Raw genomic sequence first — 19,403 nt, forward strand, 5'->3', positions numbered from 1 at the left:
TACATCTCTGCCAAAGGTTCAAAATACCCAGACATTTCCCTAGTGGTGTTTTGCAATTCTTCATATTTGCATTTTTCTCATTACAAAGACCCTAGCCTGCAGCCAGAGCTGTTTTACCCGCTTGAAAGTCTCTGAACGAAACTGCCTGAATCCAGATTTCTATTTTTAACCCCTTTGAAACTCTTTTTGAATAAATCACTTGATCTGAGTGTGTGGAATACGCTCTGAATAGCTTCAATTATGTTACATTCTATTCAGGTAAATTCAATCCAACAAACATTTATTGAGAACCCACCAGGAGAAACAAACAAACAAAAAAGAGGTAACATAGGAAGAACACACACGTCAACACAACCACAACACACCATGACTCTATGTGATACAGATGGAAATAAAGGACCACAGGTAAGGAACAGGGAGAAAAACTCCTCTTACCTCTTATTTTGTTGAATGGGTGGTTCAAAAGTTTTCCAGGAAGTAAAGGAGAGAGAAAAGAGAGAGGATGGGGTGAAAAAGAAGAAAACAGTGTTAGTTTCTTTCCCATACTCACAAACCCACCCTTCTTGCAATTTAAGCCCTAGTTAGGTTTCCAAGATCGATCTAGAATTGACATAAGTAGCCAAACTTTGGGGCAAATGGCTGAGGATTTATTGGGCAACATGAATGGGCCAGAGGAGTGACCAGCTATGTGGAAAACTAGATCAGATGTTATATGCATATGGCTATATTTTTTTTTTCCACTTTGTTGAGATATGATTGACATGTAAAAAGCTGTATGTATTTAATGTACACAGCTTGATATGTTTGGGTTAAGTATATACTTGTGAAACCATCATCATCAAAGCCATAAATGTATCCCAAAGTTTCCTCTTACCTCCTTCATTAGTGTTGTTATTTGTGTGTGTGTGTGAGACAAGAACACTTGAGTTAGTCAGCAAATTTTAAAAGTAAACAATAGTTACCTATAGGTACTATTCTGTATAGAAGATCTTCAGAACTTAATTATCTTGCATAACTGAAACTTTATACTCTTCAACCTCATTCCCCCTCCCCCAGCTCCTGGAAATCACGTCTACTCTCTGCTTCTATGAGTTTGACTATTTTCTTAAAATTTTTTATATATTTATTTTCAGCTGGGCAGGGTCTTTGCTGCTATGTGAGCCTTTCTCTAGTTGTGGCAAGTGGGGGCTTCTGTCTAGCTGCTGTACACAGGCTTCTCATTATGGTGGTTTCTCTTGTTGTGGCTGGAGAAAGCAGTGGCACCCCACTCCAGTACTCTTGCCTGGAAAATCCCATGGACAGAGGAGCCTGGTAGGCTGCAGTCCATGGGGTCACTAAGAGTCAGACACGACTGAGCGACTTCACTTTCACTTTTCACTTTCACGCATTGGAGAAGGAAATGGCAACCCACTCCAGTGTTCTTGCCTGGAGAATCCCAGGGACAGGGGAGCCTGATGGGCTGCCGTCTATGGGGTCGCACAGAGTCGGACACGACTGAAGTGACTTAGCAGCAGCAGCTTGTTGTGGAGCACAGGCTCTAGGGCAAGAGGGTTTCAATAGTTGTGACATGAGGGCTGAGTAGTTGTGGCTCCCAGGTTCTAGAGCACAAGCTCAATAGTTGTGGCCCACAGGTTTCGTGGCTCTGCTGCATGTGAGATCTTCCTGCATTAGGGATTGAACCTGTATCTCCTATATTGGCAAGTAGATTCTTCACCATTGAGTCACCAGGGAAGCCCTGAATTTGACTATTTTAGATTCCACGTATAAGTGAGATCAGCTGTATTTGTAATTGAATAGACCTTTACAGGTTACAAAGTCTTCCTTCCTTCCTGTGTAATCTCAATTGTCCCCATAACAACTTGGTAAATGAGGAATTATTCTTCTCCAATTTTACAGATGAGAAAACTGAAGATCAGACAAGTTAGATGACTTACCCAAGACCATCCAGAAAATGGCAGAGCCAGGCATGAAACCTAAGTCTTCTGAGTGCAAGTTGAGTGCTCTTTCCAGTAGAGGAAAGCCAAAATACAAGAGCAGGCATTTGGTATTTCCCATGCATGCAATGACTCCAGCTTCTATCATTTTAAAGTCCCCAGTAAAACCTGTTTAGAACCTAGAGTTCAGAGGGGAGGAAATGAGGAGGAAGTTTTTAGTTATACCACTGATTTAGACAAAAGATGCAGGGAAAACATAACGCTCTAAAATTTTCACTTTTTCATAAAAGGAGAGGTAAAGCTAAAGAAGAGAGCTAGCCCACCAGCACCTCTGTCCGTGGAATTCTCCAGGCAAGGATACTGGAGTGGGTTGCCATGCCCTTCTCCAGGGGGTCTTCCCTGGAGACCCAGCGATTGAACCTGGGTCTCTGCAATGCAGATTCTTTACCATCTGAGCCACCAGGGAAGCCCTAAAGAAGAGAGCTAGACAAGATCAACTACAAGAGTATTATCATATGTCATTCTATTTTCATGATGTAATAATACTTATTTTTAAGTAATAATACTAATGCTCAAGTAATACTTATTATTAAGATACTTAAAAAGTGCTTACAATATTCCAGGTACCGTTTAAGTATTTTAGATGTATAAATTCATTGATTCCTCACTATAACTCTAAGAGGCAGATATAATTATGATTCCCATTTTATAGATGAAGAACCTGAGGTACAGAGAGGTTAAGTAAGTTGCTCAAGTTCACATGAGCAGTAAGTGATGGGGCCATGATGCAAACCCAGAAAGCTGGGCTTCTCAGGGTCACTTAACCACTAGTCTCTACTGCCCCTTCTGGTGCCCGAAAAGTTCCTCCCAAGAACATCCAGACTTCCCTTTGATATGGATTAGGGATGTCCCTCCATACTGTGTTCCCCTAATGCCTTCTACATCCCCTATCAAAATACTCCTTACATTTTCTGTTATCACAAGTTTGTGTCTTTCTCTATCATCTCAAAGTTAAAGAGGCAGATTCTGTGACTCTTATTCACTGCTGTAGCCCAAGCATCAGGCTCAATGCCTGGACCACATAGTTGCTTGATGCATATTTGTTAAACTAATTTATAAGTTAATCTAACTAGCACTTCTATGTTTACTATGGGTCAGGCACTGTTCAAAGGACAAATATTAAATACTCTATAAAGCAATATGTACTATTTTACAGATAAGGAAACTGAGGCACAGAGAAGATGAATGATTGGGACAAGGTCACATACTAGTAATGTTACCAAGTTACAAAGATTAAAACCCAGGCAGTCTGATTTCAGAGTCCACATTACTACTAAATTGAATAAATACATGAATGAATGAATGAAGCCTCTGTCTGTATGCACTGTATAATCTAGGACTGCTGCCCCTTAGGCTTTTGTGGTCAATTAGTTTTCCAAGTGGCTTCTTGATGGCTTCCTTCATGACTCCGGCTTATTTTTCACTGATCTCCCCAGTAAAAAGATGATGAACATTAACAATTGCAACTTGGCTGAGTTAAGTACCAGACATTTCTGTCTCAGTGACTCTGATTTTTATTTAGTCTCTACAAATGTCTCAAGGTGGAAATAGTTGTCTAAATCTTTGGAAAAGAACTAAAGAACTGGATTTTCACAGCATTGCTAGACATAAGTAGAGTGCCAAATGGGAAAAAATGGCTAAAAGAATGATTTTATTTCCAAACATGTAGCATTATTTTGCTGCAATCTCTCAGGTCCCAAGTAAATTTTGTGAAAAAATATTGAAACAAAATTAAAAATGCATATTTAAAATATTCTAACAGAAACTTCTATGACATTTTCTGCAGTTTATTACTTACTTAATTGTTCTACAAAAGCTTGTGCTGTGAAAATTGAATCCTGCTTTCTTAAAAACTATTTGATACCTACTGGACTACTGATAGGAAAAAAAGGCATAGTTTGGAAGTAAATGTGCCTGAACATAAGAAAAACTTTTTTTTTTAAATTCTTGAGTCTCTTTACTGGTATTTCAAGGACTTGGAACGAGAAACTCACACAGAACTGCGCCCTCAGTGATGGAGCAAGAGTTATCATGGCCAAGTTTATATTTTATCCCACTTCATTCTCATCAATATATGAAACCTGTTTGCAGCATATGGGCCACTTCAGTGTGTAGCACTGGGCCTGGTTCCAACAGGTGTTCAATAAATGCTTGTTGAAGAGGGAGTAACACAGAAGATTAGACCTAGAATGACTCTCCCAAAATGCAGATCAGCCTCTCCAAAGAGATAATGTGAAACCTCAAATCCTGTTTTCCCCAAGTTTTTGTTGCAATCAAACCCAGGAGAGAAATCAGAAAATATTTAAACCATGAACCCAAAGTCATTAAATGGAGTTGTTTCTCAAGGTCTATCAGATTAATCATAAATTATTACAGTTTTGGTCTTTGTGTCTGGATTTTCTCCTCAGTAGAAATAATTTATTTTATTTTGGTACCATATTGAGCATGCAATGAAAACAGTCTCTCTCTCACTCTCTCTCTCTCACCTCTTCCTCCAGCCCACAGATTCCATCTCTAGAGGGAATCACCATTACTAGTTTCTCGTATATCCTTCTGAAGACATTCTTTGCATACACACACACATTTTTTTCACAAATAATAATATACCATACACACACTTCTGGTTTCTCCCTTTTTTTTACACACCAGGACGTGATGGACATGGCTCCACACCAGTATATATGCATCTGTATCATTACTTAATATGACTATACAGAATCCCATCATATGAATATACTATAATTTCTTTAGCCTGTCTACTATCATTGGACAATTAAAACTTTTATAAACAATTACAAGCTATTATAAACAATCCTGAGAAGAAAATATCTAACATATAGACAACTAGTATTTCAGAGGGAAGTAGTATTAGGTAAACACTGAGAAAGAAAGCACTTTGAAACCCTTTTGCTGTGCTGTTTGCTTAGTCGCTCAGTCATGTCCAGCTCTTTACAACCCCATGGACTGTAGCCCACCAGGTACCTCTGTCCATGGGGATTCTCCAGGCAAGAATACTGGAGTGGGTTGCCATCACTCCTCTAGGGGATCTTCCCAATCTAAGGATCAAACCCAGGTCTCCCACATTGCAGGTGGATTCTTTACTGTCTGAGCCACTGGAGAAGCCCTTGAAACCCTTTTAGGGGTACTCATTTTGAAAATTTTAAAAAGGAAAATATTTTAAATTCTCTAATAATGTAGGAGGACAGTGAGTATAATAAGAATTAGAGGCTTGTAACATGTAAAAAAAAAACTGGAGTTTTTGAAACGAATGTTCTCTTTATGAGTACGTTGGTTTAAGAGTTAAGTTGTTTGGATAGCAGCACAAGATGGTTAAAGAGAAATAACTTTAGCTACATGTACACAGATTTTTCCACTGTACAAAAGCCTTCTTTTACATAAAGACAGAACTTTCATTTATTATTATTATTGGCTGTGCTGGGTATTTGCTGTGGCACAGGGGCTTCTCTAGCTGTGGTTTACAAAAGCCTTAAAGCTGGAAAAGGTATAGAACACGGGACTTACAAGTTTGAAATGATTAAAGCTGAGAGAAGAGTCCTAGTCACAAAAACAGAGCAGAAAAAACAGGTTCAAATAGTGTTGCAGATAAACATGGCAAAGAAAAAGACAGAGAACAAGGGCAAGGGGGTTAAAATGGAACTACAGGCTAATCTCAAGTTGAAAAGAAAGGAAAATATCCAAAGGATGGCTCTTCAATGATCAGCCCAAGCAGGGTCAGCATGAAATGCATGGAAGCCTCCTGGCTAACAGGATTTTACGTCTCCACAACCAATACTGATTCAACTTGGAAGAGTATCAGCCAGGGGAAACCAGGGAAACAAAGCAAAAACGCCAATTAATATGCCAACGAGTTTTGCCTGAGTATCTGGACAGCTAGAGACCATGCATGTGACCTAGGCTCTGCAGTTAGATGCTCTTTCTGGGACTCTGAGTGATGCAAGGAGGCAGACTGAGTCAGACTGACCTGTGGCAGTATGCAACAGAGGCAACAGGGCCATTTAAGCCATGCAGAACAGTGGTGATGGATGTGGTGGCTGTGACATTTATGCTCTTAACCAGATTGCTGCAGCTGCCAGCCCCCTGGTTCCTGCCTGTTTTCCAAGCCTGGTTCTCCATTTCTCAGCCAACTGAGTGAGTCATCCAATGTCCTTCTAATACATTTATTTCCCACTTTTGTTAGCCAGGCCCCATTGTCGTTCTTTGTCTTCAAGAACCCCAACTGATACAGTGAACATACAGTGATTGGGGCCAGCCTCCAACAGGATAAGAGCAGAGATCCTGAGAACTGGGTCCAAAATGGGAAAACCTCTAACACTGACCTATAGACTTGGTCTCATCATGCGAGGCCAGAAAAGTAAAAGGCAGGGCAAGGTATTAAAGGCTGAACTGGTGTCTGGGGATTAGATAACCCTCCTTTCTTCTAGTGGGGCTTCCCTTGTGGTTCAGCTAGTAAAGAATATGCCTGCAATGTGGGAGACCAGGGTTCAATCCCTGGGTTGGGAAGATCCCCTGGAGAAGGGAAAGGCTATCCACTCCAGTATTCTGTCTGGAGAATCCATGTATAGTCCATGGGGTCGCAAAGAGTCAGACATGACTGAGCGATTTTCACTTCACTTCACTTCTCTTCCAATGAGATTATCAGGATTATTGGAGGAGAAATGTCTGAATGCTTTTCTCCCCAGCAAGTGGGAACTGGTTGCATGTACGAAAGAACGACAGAGAATCAAGAGGAAACTGATGAAGATATCCAGGGCAAAACTGCAGATTTCAAATCCAGTTGTTCAAAGGGAGCTTGGTGGAAAGAGGCAAAGGCTCTATAACTTGGGAACAGTAAGACACCATGAGCAGGTTGCATGGTTCTTTGTGATACCAGCACAGAGGGAGTTGAGCCCTTGAGCTCATTTGCTTTGCTCACTCAAAGGTGCCTGGTACATTGCAGGTCCTCAATAAGTATGTGTTGAATGAATGGAAGAATTGTTAAAATCAGACACCTGCCAGTGACAGATTTAATCTTCTTGGACTCCAAAATCACTGCAGATGGTGACTCCACCCACGAAATTAAAAGACACTTGCTCATTGGAAGAAAAGCCATGACAAACCTGGACAGCATATTAAAAAGCTGAGACATCACTTTGCCACCAGAAGTCTGTATAGTCAAAACTATGGTTTTTCCAGTAGTCATGTATGGATGTGAGTTGGATCATAAAGAAGGCTGCGTGCCAAAGAATTGATGGTTTTGAATTGTGATGCTGGAGAAGATTTTTGAGAGTCCCTTGGACTGCAAGGAGATCCAACCTGTCAATCCTAAAGGAAATCAACCCTGAATATTCACTGGAAGGACTGATGCTACACCTGAAGCTCCAATACTTTGGCCACCTGATGTAAAGAGCTGACTCACTGGAAAAGACTATAATGCTGGGAAAGATTGAGGGCAAGAAAAGAAGGGGGGCGACAGAGGATGAGATGGCTGGATGGCATTGTTGATTCAATGGACATGAGTTTGAGCAGATTCTGGGAGATAGTGGACAGGGAAGCCTGGTGTGCTGCAGTTCATAGGGCTGCAAAGAGTCAGGTACAACTTAGTGGCTGCACAGCAACGGTGCCACCATTCGCTGGTACTTCATCGGGGCACCTCGTGTAGGTAGGATGGGGTCATATTTGGAGCTTCAGTCTAGACCTGTCCGACTCCAAAGTTCAGATTCTTAGTCATTGGGATATACTGTTTACTTCCTGGACTCCAGTAGCGTAACTGCTCAGGGTTCTGCCCCCTGTCAAGTCACATGAAGGCGCCCATCATGACTCCTGGTGCTCACTAAACTGTCACTTGTCCCAGTCACCATCGCCTCCCTCTCTGTGCATTGTGGAAGATACGCTGGATTTTTCAAGGTGCCAAAGCTCCTCTGAGTTCTGGGCAAATGTGCCCTGGATGTCATGCTTATGAATGAGTATCAGCGACGTGAAGCTCGTACATCAATGTCACACAGAGACTGTAGGGACATTGCTCTTTCAGAGTTGACTCATAGCTCATGTTCCCTTCTTTCCCCAGTACATACACCTGCATTACTCAGATATGAGTTTACGGAGGGGGCTGAATTGCGATGCAGATCTGAGTAACACACATGAGTCAGTATCATCCCCTGGCCCTCTAATGACTAAGGCTTTCTTACAGTCCTTTATGCCACATTCTTCCCTGGAGACTCATGTCTCTCAGGAGATTCTTTGGATCTTCTACAGATAGAATTCTGATGACCATCCCTCAGCCTTCCAAAGATATCAGACATATCCTATAATAGCAGTAGATACAAATAAGATTCTCCCTGGGGTCCTTCCTGGACAAGGTTAGCAGTTTCAATCACACATAATAAATTCTCTTTAAACTGCCATTCAATAAAATCAACAAGGTGAAAGAAATTTTAAATTGTTTCCATGTTATTTGAAAATAAGTTAAAAGCAAAATGATAGTGATAGAAAGCAGGTCTGCAGTTGCTTGAGAACTGGGTAGGGGGAGAGGGCTGACGGCAAAGGGGTACGAGGAGTGCAGGCACTGCCTCGTATCATTCACTTATTTAGTGGCATACTAGATCTTTGTTGCAGCCTGTGGGACCTTGAGTTGCAGCCCAGCCTTGAGAAACGCTGGGCTGGAAGAAACACAAGCTGGAATCAAGATAGCATCTTTTTCTTTTTATAGTCCAGCATGTGGAATCCCTTTTTATAGTCCAGGGAATGAACCCGGGCCCCCTGTACTGGGAGTGTGGAGTCTTAACCACTGGACCACCAGGGAAATCCTTGTCCTCTATCTTGATTGTGCTGGGGGTTCTGTGATTGTCCTACCTGTTGGGTGAGCTTAGAGCCCTTCAGAAGCAAACCCAGAGGTAAGAACTTGGGTGAAAGAAGTTATGTGGGAGATGATTCCAAGAAATGCAAAAGTACAGAGGAAGCATGGAAAGTAATACAGGGAAGAGACAAAAAAGGACACATTAATAATGGGAATACCAGACCACCTGACCTGCCTGTTGAGAAATCTGTATGCAGGTCAGGGAGCAACAGTTAGAACTGGACATGGAAAAACAGACTGGTTCCAAATAGGAAAAGGGGTGCATCAAGGCTGTATATTGTCACCCTGCTTATTTAACTTATACGCAGAGTACATCATGAGAAACGCTGGGCTGGAAGAAACACAAGCTGGAATCAAGATTACCGGGAGAAATATCAATAACCTCAGATATGCAAATGACACCACCCTTATGGCAGAAAGTGAAGAAGAACTAAAGAGCCTCTTGATGAAAGTGAAAGAGGAAAGTGAAAAAGGTGGCTTAAAGCTCAACATTCAGAAAACAAAGATCATGGCATCTGGTCCCATCACTTCATGGCAAATAGACGGGGAAACAGTGGAAACAGTGGCTGACTTTATTTTTTTTGAACTCCAAAATCACTGCAGATGGTGATTGCAGCCATGATATTAAAAGATGCTTAATCCTTGGAAGGAAGTTATGACCAACCTAGATAGCATATTCAAAAGCAGAGACATTACTTTGTCAACAAAGGTCTGTCTAGTCAAGGCTATGGTTTTGCCAGTAGTCATGTATGGATGTGAGAGTTGGACTATAAAGAAAGCTGATCGCCAAAGAATTTATGCTTTTGAACTGTGGTGTTGGAGAAGACTCTTGAGAGTCCCTTGGACTGCAAGGAGATCTAGCCAGTCCACCCTAAAGGAGATCAGTCCTGGGTGTTCATTGAAAGAACTGATGCTAAAGCTGAAACTCCAATACTTTGGCACCTCATGCGAAGAGCTGACTCATTGGAAAAGACCCTGATGCTGGGCAAGATTGAAGGCGGGAGGAGAAGGGGACGACAGAGGATGTAATGGTTGGAAGGTATCAGCAACTCAATTGACATGAGTTTGGGTAAACTCTGGGAGTTGGTGATGGACAGGGAGGCCTGGAGTGCTGTGGTTCATGGGGTCACAAAGAGTCAGACACGACTGAGCGACTAAATTGAACTGAATGATGCATCTACTGTAGTGGGCAACTGGTGTTCAATCCTGCCTTGTTGTGACTTGAGGTGTATGCCATAATCTTTCACTGTTTCTTAGACATTTTATTTTAAATATTATCTTTAGGATTAACTTAAAAGCTAAGATAATGTAAATTTCCTCCAGCAAATTTTTGTTTTCTTCAACCAAGTACCTGATGGTTCATGCAGTCAAAGGCAAGACTGGGTTACTGAGATGACCCACTGGAGGGTACCTACCCTTACTTTTTGAAATAGGGGTGTTCTGGGTCCCAGTCAAGGGCAGAAGATCTCCACCTTCAGATGTTTTGAATCCCAACCCCTGTTTCTTAAACCTCAGGTGTCCATGAAGTTACTCCAGTTTTAAGCTATTCCCCTCAGATTAACAAATGTCTCCAGAGTAAAGGCAGTAGCTCTTTAGCATATTTAACAGGAGGGGTATCTTTACCTTTGGAACCTTTGTCTCTCAGATGCCCCTCATCCCCTTTATTTGGTATAAGCAAATGCTCCTTGGACAGAAATGGCTTCAGTTAATCCCAAGTTCCAATTCTTTCCCAGGTTTAAGGCCTGCCACATTGATGCTTTTTAGTAAACGCTTCTTGGTATTTATCCAACTTCTTCTCAGTTGTCTTTAGTGAAGGGATAAAGTGACTCACTTAACGAGGCCCCAAAAGCCACGAAGTGAAGAGAGACAAATCTAGATGATCCTAGAGATTCACTCCTGTCCCTCTTGTAGTATTGTGGTAGATTAGATTATTGTTCAGCAAATTTTCATTCTATCTAACCCAACTGGCACAGCGGTAAAGAATCTATCTGCCAATGCAGGAGATGCAAGAGATGCGGGTATCACTGGGTTGGGAAAATCTCTTGGAGTAGGAAATGGCAACTCACTCCAGTATTCTTGCCTGGAGAATCAATCCCACAGACAGAGGAGCCTGGTGGGCTACAGTCCATGGGGTCACAGAGTAGACATGACCGAGCACAGCACAGCACAGCAACCTTCCTAAGAAGAGTCTACTTTCCAGTTCTTTTGATGTTGAAGCTGGCTGGGTGACTAGCTGTTACCCAATGTGCTTGCATATTTGGACTTGCCCTCCTGCATCTATCTCCCTCATTGCCATGAGAACTTTCCTCAAGAAGATGCTGCCCCTTCAGCCTGGGCCCCAGAATAAACACACACGAAAGCAGTCTTGAGCCCAACCTGCAGAACAGCCAGCTCCAACTGGACTTGCAGATGGAAGCAGAGGCACCCAGGTGAGCCCAGTTTAGGTACACTGACCACCCCCCCTGCCCTCCCCCCACCCAGCTAATCTACAGTTGCATAAGAGACAGCAAATGATAATTCTTTTTAAGTCACTGCTTTTAGGGGATGGTTAGATAGTACTGTTTCTGTAATAACTACTCATACCAGTATGTGAGTTATCACAACAGAAAAAAAGGCTATTATCAGAATCTGAACTCCAGAAGCTTCTCTCTTCTAACAGGTCATTCCTCAACCAGGAGATTCTCATTTTTACACAATTGCCTAGATGCTCCCCATTTTCCATTCTGTATAAGTGTCAATAGTATCTTGAGAGTTTGGTTTATCACTTGGAAAACTCCCTTACAGGGAGTATACCCCGTATATTTATGTCAGGCTTAAGCATGTGTCTCTATGGGATAAATGAGGAATAATATCTGTGCTGCATCTCCAGAATGTTTTCCTCACTAAATCTTATTTGCATTTATACTATGTAGCACGAGCAGTGTGTGTGGGCCTCTGTTCCTTATGCACAATAGTGGAAAGGTTGATCAAAATCATTTTGCATGCTATTACCAAAAAGAAATCCTAATCTCTCAGCTGAACACCCATCACCCAAACTTAACAAATCGCTTTTGTCATGTGCATTTTTTGCAGTTTCATATTGATTGCTGACATATAGGAATGCTCTTGATTCCTGTATATTGATGTGTTCAATGACCTTGCTGAATCCTCTTTAGTTTTCATTATTTGTTCATATATCCTCTTTTGAATTTTCTATGCTGACAATCATATTTGTATATAATGAGTAGGTCACTTTTCTTCCTAGTTTTCTTATATCTTTTGTTTCCTCTTTATGTCTTTTTGCATTGGCTAGGCCCTCTGGTATGAAATGGGATAGTAACAATGATAGCATGACATCCTTGCCATATTTTAAAGAAAATGCTTTTAAAATTCCACTATTATGTGTAGTGTTTGCTATAGGTTTTTAGTGGATTAAGGAAGTTCCTTTTTATTTCTGTTTTGCTAAAATATATATTTTAATAATTGACCATTGTCTTTTATTGAAAGCTTTTTCTGCATCTATTAGAATGATTACATGTATTTTCTATTTTAATCTGCTGATGTGGTAAATTATGCTGCATTTAACTCCATAAGTGAAGAAGTTGAATAAGAAAGGCATTATCGATTTCTTTGAATGATTGGTAAAATGAGCCTGCGAAAATATTCAGATGTGGTGTCTTTCAGCTGGGGAAACCTGATTAGTAATTCAATTTTTTCATGAGTATGTTCCTGAATAATATAATTGTTTTCACCATGAAGCAAATCACACAAAGGAGTGTACAAAATGTATTTGCATCTATTAAAAATAATAGTAACCTGAACACCTGTAGGTCTACAAGATAAAGAAATAGCATCAGTCCTTTAGAAGTTCCCTGTGTAACCCTCCAAGGTCAGGTCTCTTTCTCCCCCATGTAGGGATAACCATGTCCTGAATTTTGTATAAAATATGTCCTAATTTTTCTTTGTAGTTTTAACTCTACCTATGTATCCCTGCGGAGAAGGCAATGGCACCCCACTCCAGTACTCTTGCCTGGAAAATCCCATGGATGGAGGAGCCTGGTGGGCTACAGTCCATGGGGTTGCTAAGAGTCGGACACGACTGAGCGACTTCACTTTCACTTTTCACTTTCATGCACTGGAGAAGGAAATGGCAACCCACTCCAGTGTTCTTGCCTGGAGAATCCCAGGGACGGGGGAGCCTAGTGGGCTGCTGTCTATGGGGTCGCACAGAGTCAGACACAACTGAAGCGACTTAGCAGCAGTAGCAGCAGCATGTATCCCTGGGCAATATTATTTAATTCTGCCTATTTTTGAACTCCATATAAAATGTATCATACTGTTGTATATTTATGTATGATTTTCTTCTTTTGCCCTGTATTTTGTTTTCGGAATTCATCCTTTGAAATTGAAATGTGTAAACTCGGGGTCAGATTTTGTCTTTATTTTATATTTTAAAGTTTTTTCATCATGGACTTTTTGCATTAATGTTGATTTTTAAACGTATAGTATCAAAATGTTATTTACCTTGATGATTGCATCTTTGAGAGCTTGCTTAAATTCTGTGCCCAAGGCAAGAGCCTCTCTCACTTCGCCCTAATTGCAGCCCTGCCATAGTCTAAACTAATTATCTCCAGGTTGCACTTTTGCAAGAGCTTCCTAACTGGTCTCTCCACTTCTATATAGTCTTGCCAGCCATCTTTGATCTACTCTTCACGTGATGGCCCCACTGATCTTTTGAAAAGACAAATTGATTATGTCACTTCTCTTTTTCAAACCATTCAATTGTTTCAATCTACTTGCAACAAAATCCAAATTCCATGTAAAACCCTTAGTAGACTAGATTTTACCTTCTTCCCTAACTCCATGTTCTACCACTCTGCCTTTGAATGCTCTGACTTCACTGGTAAACTTTCCATTCCTGGAATATGGCCAAATTCATTCCCACATTGGGATCTTAACACAGGCCGTTTTTTAAATGGGTAGCAGTGTTAATTGCTCAGTTGTGTACTTTTCGGACCCCATGGACTATAGCCTGCCAGGTTCCTCCATCCAGGCAAGAATACTGGAATGGGTTGCCATTTCATTCTTCTCTCTTCTTTAAATGGGTGATTCCTTCCAATCCTTTAAATTTCAGATTAAGTCATCTCTTTAGAGAGGCTGTCCAATTTAAAGTAAATCCTCTCATGATGTATCTATTTCTCTGTTCTTTTTCCTTCTTAATACTTTGACAACAAATAAGTAGAGTTTTACTTGCTTTTTAACTTATTTTCTGTCTTTCTTTTTAAACTCTAAGATCTTTGAGGGAGCTTAGTGCTTTGCTCACTTCGACATAACTCAATATTTAGCACTCAAATACCAAATCATTAAAACTAGAAAAGATAAATAAGAACAATAAAATTCCAAGCAAATGGATTTTTGGGGGAAAAAAGCCTCCATGTAAAATGGCATTAATATTCAGTGATACAAAAGCAATCTGGCCATAACAAGGGTCATAAAGCTGACCATTTCCTTTGACCCTGTAGATCTATATTTGAGACTATAAGAATATAACTTGAATTTTTTAAAAAATATCCATATATTAATTATTGGTTAAGGTTAAAAAATATGGGAAATAACCCATAATGTTTTCTGTTTTCATTCTCCTTCTCCAGCCTAGATAAACCCAACTGTATGTTGTTTCTTTGGCAGAACCCAAGCAGATAAGCATTATTAGAGATAAACCACTAAGTTAGGCAAAATACATTCGGCAGGACTTTTAAGATCACCCAACTCAGATGGGCAATCATTTCCCTGAAATGCTGTTGTGTTATGGATGAAGCTGTTCTTCTCCCTACAGATGTTATTTCAATATTCACCATTCTCCTGGGATCAAAGGAGCCACTGTCTACAAAGCCAAATAAATCAGAAAACCTGAGAGTTACTCATGGGACTGCCTCCTGGTCCATTATATCACTAAGTCCTATTGTTTCCACCTCAGGAAACAGATCTTGAACTCATCACGTCTATGCTATCTTCACTGCCACCACTATCAGAACCACGATATGGATAACTGAAATGTTCTCTTAATTAGTTGCTCCATTTCATTCTATAGCTTTTATCCTATCCATTGTCCACACAGCAGATTGATCTGTTTTTTAAATGTGTAAGACTAATTCATACACATAATAGATCCATATAGCAATTTATAAAGACAAAGTTGTATACTCCCTCTACCCCTTTCCAACTGAAACTCCCCAAAGTAACCAGCTGCCCATTCTTTTCTCTGTGCTCTGCTTAAATATAGATTCTTTCTTATTTCTAAAAAATGGGTAACATTATACACAATATATAATTTATTTATTTTTTACATAATAACATGTCATGGACATTCCTTCAGGTTGATATACAGTTCTTTCCCTTTCTATTTTTTATATAGCTGTATATTATTCCAGAGAATAGAAGTACAGAAATTAAATTGGCAACTTCCTCAGTGACAAACATTCCATAGCATGGCCTTTTAAAAATGTAAGTGAGGTCATGCCTCTTTCCTTCAAAACTTTCCTTTTCCTGTGGAGTAAGATCCACATTACCTACAATGGCCTGCAAGGCTCTGGTATGATAAGGCCCTTGCTTCTTTTAAATTCACCTTATACCCCCACCTCGCCTTGCTCACCATAATCCATGCTGCTGCTGCTGCTGGTAAGTCACTTCAGTTGTGTTCGACTCTGTGCGACTCCATAGACTGGCAGCCCACCAGGCTCCCCCGTCCCTGGGATTCTCCAGGCAAGAACACTGGAGTGGATTGCCATTTCCTTCTCCAATGCGTGAAAGTGAAAAGTGAAAGTGAAGTTGCTCAGTCGTGTCCGATTCTTCGCGACCCCGTGGACTTCAGCCTTCCAGGCTCCTCCATCCATGGGATTTTCCAGGCAAGAGTACTGAAGTGGGGTGCCATTGCCTTCTCTGCACCATAATCCATACTGACCTTCTAATAAGGTTTTCCTCCCCCCCCCTCATAATTCTTGTATATTTTTAACTCTTAACCTGTAAAGATTTCCCCTGACTATCGTCCTCTTGCTCAAGAATGGCAACCCACTCTAGTATTCTTGTCTGGAGAACCCCATGGACAGAGGAGCCTGGTGGGCTACAGTCCATAGGGTCGCAAAGAGTTGGACACGTCTGAAGTAACTGAGCACACACAGATGCACACATCTTCCTCTTGCTCACTCATTTAAATTAGGTTTACCTCAAAATAATTGCATTTGCAGCAACACGGATGCAACTTAAGAGATGATACTAAGTGAAATAAGTCAGAAAGAGCAGGACAAATACCATATGATATCATTTACGTATGGAATGTAGAATATGGCACGAATGAATCTATCTACAGAGCAGAGATAGACTCACAGACATAGAGACCTATGGCTGTGGGTGGCAGCAAGGAGGGAGAGGGATGGATTGGAAGTTTGTGGTTGGTAGATACAAACTATAAAAAACAGAAAACAAAAAAGAGTTTCCCCTCCTAAACACTCTCATAACATCTTATAAACACTTTCATGGTACTCATCACCAGTTATAATAATCTATAAGAAATTATATTTATATATTGTATTTATTTAAATGTCTGATTATTTCATCTGTCTCCTCCACTAGGTACCATGTTCTATGAGGACAGAGACAATGTTTTGCTGTATCATACCACCAACACCACCAACACCTCCTAGTACAATACTCAAAGGCAGAAAACATTTATTGAGTGAATAGATTGTATATGCTATACCAAGGAATCAATCATTGTGTGTGCTTAGTCACTCAGTTGTGTTTGGCTCTTTGTGACCCTATGGACTGTAGCCTGCCAGGGCTCCTCTGTCCATGGAATTTTCCAGGCAAGAGTACTAGAGTAGGTTGCCATTTCCTCCTCCAGGGGATCTTCCTAACCCAAGGATTGAACCCACATCTCTTGGGTGTCTTGTATTAGCAGGAGGATTCTTTACCACTGAGCTACCTAGGAAGTCCTAAGGAATCATTGGGCAGTGAGGTAATATAATTTAATGTTAATTAATTTTAAAAATGATATGAAAAAAAATATGTTGGATGTCTATATGGGCATTCATGGATGTCTATATGGGCATCCATGGATGTCTATATGAAATTATACATACAAACATACACATATACATATATGAAAAACTGGTAAAATACTGTAAAAGGAGCATTGGCATGGGAGGGTTGTGACTCTGTCTCTAATTAGTTGGTGACCTAGTAAATGTCACTTTAATCTCCAGGAATAAATGACTGTCAGTAGGTATGGTATTGCCCCCCTAGTACTGAATACTTCTGGAGGTACTATTGACTTTTAGAGGATAGGGGCCAGGTAAGCTAGTCAATGAGTGAAAGTTCCTCAGTCCCATCTGACTCTTCAAGATCCCATAAACTATACAAGTCCATGGAATTCTCCAGGCCAGTATATTGGAGTCAGTAGCCATTCCCCTCTCCAAGGGATCTTCCCAATCCAGGGATCGAACCCAGGTCTCCCACATTGCAGGCAGATTCTTTACCAGCTGAGCCACCAGGGAAGCCCAAGACTTCCTGCAAAACATGGGAATCTTCCTTATATGAAAATTTTTTGTGTGTCCTTCACATCTTTTAAATGTCCTCAGTATAGGTGAAAAACCCGTGTGTGTATATATATATATATATGAACAACTATTTTGCATATGAACACAAGGGTTTTTTTTTTTTTTTTTTTTTGCTTTTTAAAAAATTTATCTTTTAAATGGAGGAAAATTACTTTACAGTGTTGCATTGGTTTCTGTCATACAACAATGAAAATCAGCCATAATTATATATATATCACTTTCCTCTTGAGTCTCCCTCTCTTCCCCACATCCCACCCTTCTAGTTCCTCACAGAGCACCAGACTGGGCTACCTGTGTTACTGAGCAACTTCTCACCGACACTGTTTCTAATTATTATACAATTCTAACAGAGAATGCTTTGGGATTGCATCTACAGTGGACGCTGAGGACAGATTAGCATTGTCACCAGAGGTGGCCACATCACCATACTTGTGTCAGTTGGTAATTGGAGCTTTCACATTCCTGGAGATTTACAGGAGCCAACAAATGATGATTTGATTATATTTTCTAGACTAGCTATGTCTGAGCATTTACATACTGAACTACAAATCACTTTTTTGTACTGTTTATATTATATATAGGACATTATTTTGATTTAAAACAAAATCATGTATGTAAATGAAATTTATAAATTATCCCTGAATTTCATTTTAGGCTAATACAAGAGACACTGTGAAGACACTGTTCTTAAAAAAAGGTATGTAGGATAAGGTGATGGATTAAATGATGATTAAAGATTTTTTCTGGAAGTCTTATAGTGGTGGTTCTAATCTTTAATAAGGTTAAGGATTCTTTTTATTTTGGTCTTTGCATTACTTGGCTTATATTTCACCATATAATTGGTGATTAAAAAAACAAACACACATTAAAAAAAAAACACGCCTCCTCTACTGAACGTTATTACCTAAAGGTGGTGAAGCCAAATGATTTTCCCAATTTTGCTTGCTAGATAATAATCTCATGATTCTACAATTTCAAATTTTGGGGAAATTGTGAGTTTATTACATATTTTAGGTATTCACCAAATAATTGTGTCTAGGCTTGACAGTGAAGAAACTGAAACACAAATAACTAATGTATTTTTGAAAAATGAAAAAGCTGCTCACTACGGGCTTAGGTTCACAGATTTAAAACTGCAACCTCTCCCTATTCCCCTTCTGTTTTTTTTCATCAGTTACAATGCACTATGCATTTTAATCATACGTTGCTTCCTCTCCCTTTTCTCTCACCCTAACACACACACTGGAATAGATACAGGAATTCCTAGAATAGAAACGGAGAATGCTATCTATTTTGCTCACCGTCGCCTCCCCATGTATAGAACAGTGCCGGGCACACAGGAGGAGCCCATGAGTATCCGTTGTATGAATGGGTGAGGAATACACGCAATAAGCAGAAACGACTGCGTGGAGCGCCACTTCCACCAGAATTCTAGGAGGACTGTGGGCGGGACCAGTAAATTGACTGATTTTTGAGATTGAGGATTCCTCAGCGCTCGTAGAAATTGCGAGTGCATTCTTATATTCCTTGGCATGTACTGATGTGTGAAGGGTTTGTGAACTCCGCGCGCAGAGCTGTGCAGGCTGGAAACCGAACTAACACTAATATGCAAAGTCCGCATAATGTTCTCAAATTGACCTCATCAGAAACACATTTTTGTAAGTGAGTGGGTCTGCCGTTCTCTTGTACTTCTGTACAGGACAATTTAGGATTACCTCTTCAGTGGAGATTAATGGTGAGGATGGGAAGAAGGGTGGTGGCTCCAAAAAGCGCAAACAGGGGAAACGAGATAACTCTCACTTTTCGAAAAACGAACGCTAATTCAGTATCTCATTCCCACCCTAGATCAAATCCCGCGCTCCTCCTACCCCCGCATCTGCCTCTACCCCGCCCTCTCTGATACCTATAGTGGGCGGAGCAGAGAAAAGACGTTCTCGGCTCCCCTCAAATTGGTTATGCCCG

General features: G+C 40.6%; 1 long non-coding RNA gene across 1 annotated transcript; it reads right to left on the minus strand.

The window, feature by feature from the left end:
* Positions 1–263: 263 nt before the first annotated feature.
* Positions 264–2,113, minus strand: LOC147373746 (uncharacterized). Its single transcript, XR_015162036.1, has 2 exons — positions 1,935–2,113; positions 264–437 (listed from the first exon to the last, which is right to left on the minus strand). It is a non-coding gene; the product is annotated as an uncharacterized LOC147373746 (long non-coding RNA).
* Between the last annotated feature and the right edge of the window lie 17,290 nt (positions 2,114–19,403).

Source organism: Bos grunniens, chromosome 4, assembly GCF_055505025.1.
Source record: "Bos grunniens cultivar Pamir isolate PY7600 chromosome 4, Bosgru_T2T1.0, whole genome shotgun sequence".
In the NCBI taxonomy this organism is placed as follows: domain Eukaryota; kingdom Metazoa; phylum Chordata; class Mammalia; order Artiodactyla; family Bovidae; genus Bos; species Bos grunniens.